Raw genomic sequence first — 6566 nt, 5'->3', positions numbered from 1 at the left:
CAATGTACATCTGTTTCTGATGATCCACGATGTCATTTACTTGCGTCGCTCTGTGATACATTTCTTCTGCCTCCATGTCCTCCGTCGCATCTGATTTATTAGCTCTTTTCCCTTTTTGAGGCATTTTAGTAGTTGTAAAGTATGTTCAAAGACTTGAAGTGTAGAACAGACAAGAGGAGCAGTAAAGACGTCTACTCTCGCTTGCAACCCGGAAAATGAGTACCATAACCATTGCATTCTGACCTGTCTCCAATAATATTATGGCCAGAAAAAAATGCTTGTCTTTTAGATTATCTTGTTGTACTCCTTATTGTTAACGCACCTCTACTGCTCTTGTAGCTGCTATTTCGTGTATGGTGAGGAAAAATGTCATAATTGGGATTTTTTTATATGATGACTCTATTAGTGCAGTCTCTTGTGCAGGTGATTATATAAAATAAATTATATTTGGATATTGAATTGCAATCTCCTGATGTGGCAATATTCAGGTAATCTTTTTTTTTTTTTTTCAATCTTACTTGAGCAGTAAGCAGTCGTTTTGATAAAACTGCCTTTGGTGGATTTAGTTGCATTGTAACTCAGTAGTATGTGTAATAATAAAATGATTGGTAGAAATCCTAATAATAGTCTTGAATTTCTTTTGAGTGCCACCACTGGAGTCTACATCGACATTTAAGTGAAGCAGCTGGTGCCTTGCAAACAGCCATTGAAAAGATTTGGCTGGCAGAGTGACACAAAGAGCTAGCTAGCCACTTCATGAGGCAAAAAAATCAATGAACCTAGAAACTTGTCACCCACTCTGTGGAAAGCCCATTATTCCCATAATTCCTTATTATTATGAAGCATTCATATCTTCCTCCAGTGCTCACAGAGTAATAGTTTTGCAAATGTTGCCATTATTGTCTTCCATCTGCCATTGATTGAAATGTAATTTTGCTCAGATACACCAGACGTTTCTTTTGCAATATGCATAAATATTAGTATTTAGCATGCTCTGCACATTTTCTGTAGTGATGGAAGAATGTGTGGGCTGATTCCTATAGTCCTGTCTGCTCTTTTTGTAATTAACAATTAGACCTTATTTCCCAGGAGAACAGTAACTCACTCCCACAGTGTGTGGTGGAAGACCCTGATCCAGCTACTGTTTGTGAGCAAAGTACTGTTGCTGTAGTGTGACACCAAGTGCTAGAGAGAAAGGAACAGCTCATGTGTTATATACCATGTTATATGCAAGTAACTTTTGCAAAAAATAAAATTCACATCATACAGTATATACTGTAGGTGTTAATAGAGGGTTCTAAGATGTTTTTTCTGTTATGCCTGATAAACCTCTTTTCTGTAAATAGGTTCTATGCTCTACATTCTGTGACATCATACCTGCAGAATCATGACTGAAATTGTACAGTTTTCACACATGAAGCCCAGATGGTGTTTGTGGAGTCGGGCCCAGACATTGTCCAGAGTTGCCCTTTCACACATGTAGCACACAACAGGAGATGGTCCATGTCAGACGCATTCTCACCTACTGGAAATACTTCGTTTGGTGTGGAGTTAGAAACCAATAAAACTCTGCCCTTTGCTGTCTCAGCTGGGAAATGCTGCTGCGCAGTGAAATCAGCGTAAGGCTCAGCCTCATTTTGTTGCATTTCTTTGATGGTAACTCAGGCAAACACACTTTGAATTGACAGTGTATTTCTCCTGTGATTTTCTGGGAAGTCATTTTGGTTGATTAAAATGCAGCCTCTACACCAGCAGCCTAAGGTGTCACATGTTTTTTTTAGGTGGTGAGGAGGAAATCACAGTCATTTCAGCCAAACTCCTGTTGTAGTTCTCCCACTGTCTACTAATGGTACAGTATGTCAGTGCATAGCAGATGTACAGTTAATCTGGAAACAGCAATGTAGAAAAACATTAGGATTCATAGCTATGCCAGTCTTTCCAGCTAATATATGAAAATGTGCTTGAAAGCCAATTACTTTTTCCTTTAATAAAGAAATGCTGTCTTTACAGTTACTTTGCAAAGCTTAAAAATAGGACTATTCTCACGCTGCACCGATTAATCCATCACTGTAATTGAAGCCTTTCTGCTTTAGCTGTGTATTACTCTTTGTTCCATATCTGTTAGATGAAGCTCATCAGTTGAACTGAAGTCAATATGTTTTAAGACAAATCAAGGTTTGTCAGCACAAATTAGACAGAGGGAGAATCAGGACACCTCACCTTGATCAGGGGCCTATAACTGGCAGATTTTGGTAGCATCATATATACTGTACATATAGATATAAAGGTAATAGGTAGAAATGTATTACAAGCTCCACTATAGACAACCAAGCAGATGAATGGGTTTAATCTGAGCCTGGCTTTTGGTAGCTGTGAGGATATGTAAGCTCCTCTCAGCTAATGTTTGCACTTACAGTGGTAGCAAATTGGAGACTAGTGGCCAGTTTGAATATCAAAAGGAACTGAGGAGCAACTCTTTGGCTTTGATGCACTGGGATGTGTTTATTCAACAAACAGCAGTTTAATTGGGAAAATTATTTTCCAGCTGCTGAGTATTTGAGGCTGTGTGTGTGTGTGTGTGTGTGTGTGCGTGCATTAGCAGTATTGAGCAAGAGGCTCCTAAATAATTAAAACCAGCTAAAGAGAAATTAATGGACCTTGCTTGTTACTGGGCTCCATCTTGATAAGACCAGTAACCACACAGCCTCTTTAACAGACCTGCCAGGATTCACTGCATGTGACTGTGGCCATTCTGTCCTGATGCCTAATTTATCCTCATGGAAATTACCTGCAGAGAGAGCTTCTCACAAACTCCAGGAAGTGGAGAAGTATTGATGAAATGTTGGAGAGACTCTGATGGAAGTACACATTCTGCTGAGCAGAAAAAAGGATTCCTCAGAGCAGTCTTGATTCTTGATCAATGTTATTGTATGGGATAGAATGAATGGGATGCAACCTGAAGCTGTAGCTTTGACACTTCTACACCAAATGTAGATGGGCATTGAGCAGTAAACAGTGTAGGCCCGTGGTGCTTACTGTGGTGGAGTGTGTGAGCAGGACAAAAAGGGAGAATTACTAAGAAAGCAATTGATTAAGGCATTCAGTACAAGAAAGCTTCAAAAAGGTAGGAAAAGTTACAGTATCTTGAGATTCAATAGAAGACCTCAGAGGGCCTGTACATTTTGCTTTTTAGTAGATAGCCAAACCAATGGCAATACTGTAACAGTGTAAAAAATTTACAGGTGCTTTCTCTTCCCCTCTATCTTTCTCCCTTTGAGATTCCCTGTGGCAGAGGAGTCATCAGAAAGTGGGCAGATGCACTTTGTCAAGGTGGCCACACAGTCCCCTGGCCTTCAGGCAGAGTCTGGCTTAACTGGACCTGCACAGCGTTGCTTTGACAGGAAAGGAAGGGATGAAACAAGGTGAAATACAGGGAGGGCTGGAGAAGTGGAAGGAGAGAAACAAATATCAGTGGTAGGAGACATTGGTAAAGGACATACAGTGGCTTTGGAAAGTATTCAGACCCCTAAACCTTTCAGTGTTGTGTTGTGTTGTAGGTATAGGTAACCTGTGCCTTTATTTGAAAGTAATTATCCTCCTCTTATTTTAGGTGCTGTTATCTGTTAAGGGGAATTTAACATATCTTCTCATTAAGATGGAGGATTGAAGACATCCGATAGTTATTTCAAGTACAGATGCATGATGAATAAATGCTGTGCTGCCTATAGAACACTGAAGATGTAAATCTGACCAAGAGTTGTACCATTCAGTGACCAGAAGTAAGCAGTAAGCAGTGAAGTAAACATGTTTAGAATCTGCCATACATGGTCAGGGCATGTTATCCTGTCTCAATGCTGGCCTACTTACTTCTACACTCAGTAGAACTTGGAGTAAGCTTAATTATATCTGAAAATTTGTACAAAGGTAACTAAATATGAAAAGTATTATTAAATAGTTATAAAATTGCCCATTATCAATTAGAGAAATTCAATTAGAGCAAATGTGATTTACTTTTCAGCTTAATTTTCAAAGATTATTTCTTACATTAATTATATCACAGCAACATTTTGGATAGATGCATAGTGACTTTTTGAACATCAGCCCTTTGGAAGAAGCCATAAATGCAAGACAGAAACTGCATGGGGCAGCGCAGAAACATGCAGCCTCAAAGGGAAAGTTCCAACAACACATACAGTAGAATGACTAGCTGCAATTGTCAGAGCAATCAAGGACCCAGCTGGACTGCCATTTGGTGCCACAGAGGTGGTTTCAAAAGTAATAAGATTTCTTGCCCTGCAGAAACATACCAGTCCTCCTGTGTGTGTTTGACCAAGAGGAATGGGAGAAGCATATGGAAAGAAAGTCCAGGACAATGTGACACTTTCTCCTGATTGAAAACAAAGTCATTGTTTCCCTTCTTGTGGAAACAGTTTTAGTTCTAAAATTGTTTTCTTTTTTGTTTCAACTTCATTTTTCCCCTGCTGGCATCTTTGTTGCACTGATAAGAAGGGTTACAAAAGCAAGACCAAGAGCATATCAGGGGCTGGTATGGCTGTGTCTTCCATGTCCTTTTTATGGAGGCATTATGTTTTAGAGATGTCCATCCGTTGATACGGCCCATTCTTGTGACTACGATATGCCAGGAACACCTTGAATGAATTTCTTTAAATTTGACACAATTGGACTCAAAGATGGCCTGTTTAGATTTTGGTGGTCAAAGGTCAAGGTCTGTGAACTCACTTCTGTCCCATTCCTGTGAATTTGACTGGTTGGCAGAGGCATACCACCATGAAGCTGTAATTCTAGTTTAAATCTCTTTCATGCATGCATGAGTACACAACTAAAGGACTTCTTAACATTGTTTCAAATGAGGTACCCCTCATAAAATTATTTTTCGTGGCACTTTACATTGACTTGCATTTATTTCCTGGATACTTAGCTTAATCTTAACCATAACTATTAGATACCTTTCCCTAACCCTTATCCTGAGCTTAACCCTGCTCTGTTGAGAATGTGTTCTGCAGATGGCACCAAATTTGCATAGAAAATTTACACATTATTGCACAAAATAATACAGGAAAGCAGTTCAAGAGCCTTGGTAAATAATGAATACCCTGCAAATATCCCAATACAGGCATTATTGACAGTGGGTACGGTCAGTCTGACCTCACTGTGCCCTGCTGTGTCTTACTGTTCAGTTACCATTTCTTTAATTGATGAAGTTTCATGAAGATGTATATTTGCTACTACTGTACCCCAGGGATATACATTGTGTCTCTGGTTGCATTTTATTACGGTTTGATCCCGACCAAAGCAGCTGTAGGTGTGGTTTGATAAAGTGGGCAATGCGTTTAACAGCTTGCACACTCCTGTGGTATGCTGTGTGGTTCTGGCAGATAATAAGTTTTGGTACATCATAAATGCAGCAATTACAATATATTTTTATTGTAATATTATAAAACACTTGTAAAACCCACAATGCCTAAAACCATGGCTACTGCTATTCAGTGCACAACCAGCAAAGCAAGCACAGCTTTGTGAGTGAGGTTTACCTGATTCCTGCATTGGGTTGTTTAGGCTATAACATCTTTAGTGCCTCAGGGTTGAACACACATATCTGGGGGCAGTAAATCATTCCCAATAAAATTTTTACATCTCGTTTTTTTGGGGTGATTTTAGACAAAAATATTCTAGATATTTTAAATACCAAAAATGCATTTTTTTTCTCTCCTCATATTTTCTGATTTCATTAATGTACTGTGGGCCGGATGGAAAGCTTTGGCTGGCCAGATGTGCTTCATGGGCCGCCAGTTGACAATCCGTGCTTTAGAGAAATGTAATTCATTAACACTGTATCACATAATAAAAGGCAGCCTGATTGACATCTATTGAATAATTACAGCTCAATAGAAGGCTTGTTTTGCTCAAAGCATTTGTTGTGCATCACAGTAGATGATGTAGCGGTGAATATAACCTTCATGCAGAGAATAAAATACTTCTTTTTTGAGCATAGTGTTTGCCACTAGCACTGCATCTTGCAGCCACAACCCCCTGTGCAATCTGGTACCATTTTCTCTACATTTGTATTTAAAGTACAGTACAGCATTAAAGAGAATGGGGGATAATAGGTTTGCTTATATGGCAATATCTAATCATACAATATGTCAGAACTGAATGAACTGCAGTGCAATTAAATTAGTTTTCAGTGTAGAATCTTTATCTGTTTTTGTGCACTTTTAGCATTTGAATGGTGGTATAAATGTGTGTTTTACATTTTATTGGTCAAAATTGTTATTTGCAAATGTGGTGGGTTGAGGTGTTACACTGCTCTGGTTAATTACTGTGATGTATTGAAGCATTGTTTGCTTTTTATCTGATGCATCTTGTCACATGATCAGTGTGGTTACCAATTTAGTTACTAGGTAACAGTGCCAACAGTTAACTCACAAGTCAAGGACATGATCTGTGCTGTATGATATGCTATTTATGGCATTGGTTGTTTTCCTCTAAAGACTAATACCATATTTCAGAAAAAAAAACAAGTCTTTTTTTTAGGTTAAAGGAGG

At 38.8% G+C, this 6566-nt stretch overlaps 1 protein-coding gene across 8 annotated transcripts in view; it reads left to right on the top strand.

Annotated features, from left to right (window-relative positions):
- inpp4b (inositol polyphosphate-4-phosphatase type II B) overlaps positions 1 to 6566 on the top strand; it is a 216714-nt gene that overhangs the window by 38085 nt on the left and 172063 nt on the right. The gene's annotated exons all lie outside the window — the stretch shown is intronic.

The sequence above is a fragment of the Monopterus albus genome, unplaced genomic scaffold, assembly GCF_001952655.1.
Source record: "Monopterus albus unplaced genomic scaffold, M_albus_1.0 scaffold15.1, whole genome shotgun sequence".
Taxonomy (NCBI): Eukaryota; Metazoa; Chordata; class Actinopteri; order Synbranchiformes; family Synbranchidae; genus Monopterus; species Monopterus albus.
The sequence above is the reverse complement of the archived record's forward strand: the minus strand, read 5'-3'. Positions and strand labels throughout refer to the sequence as shown.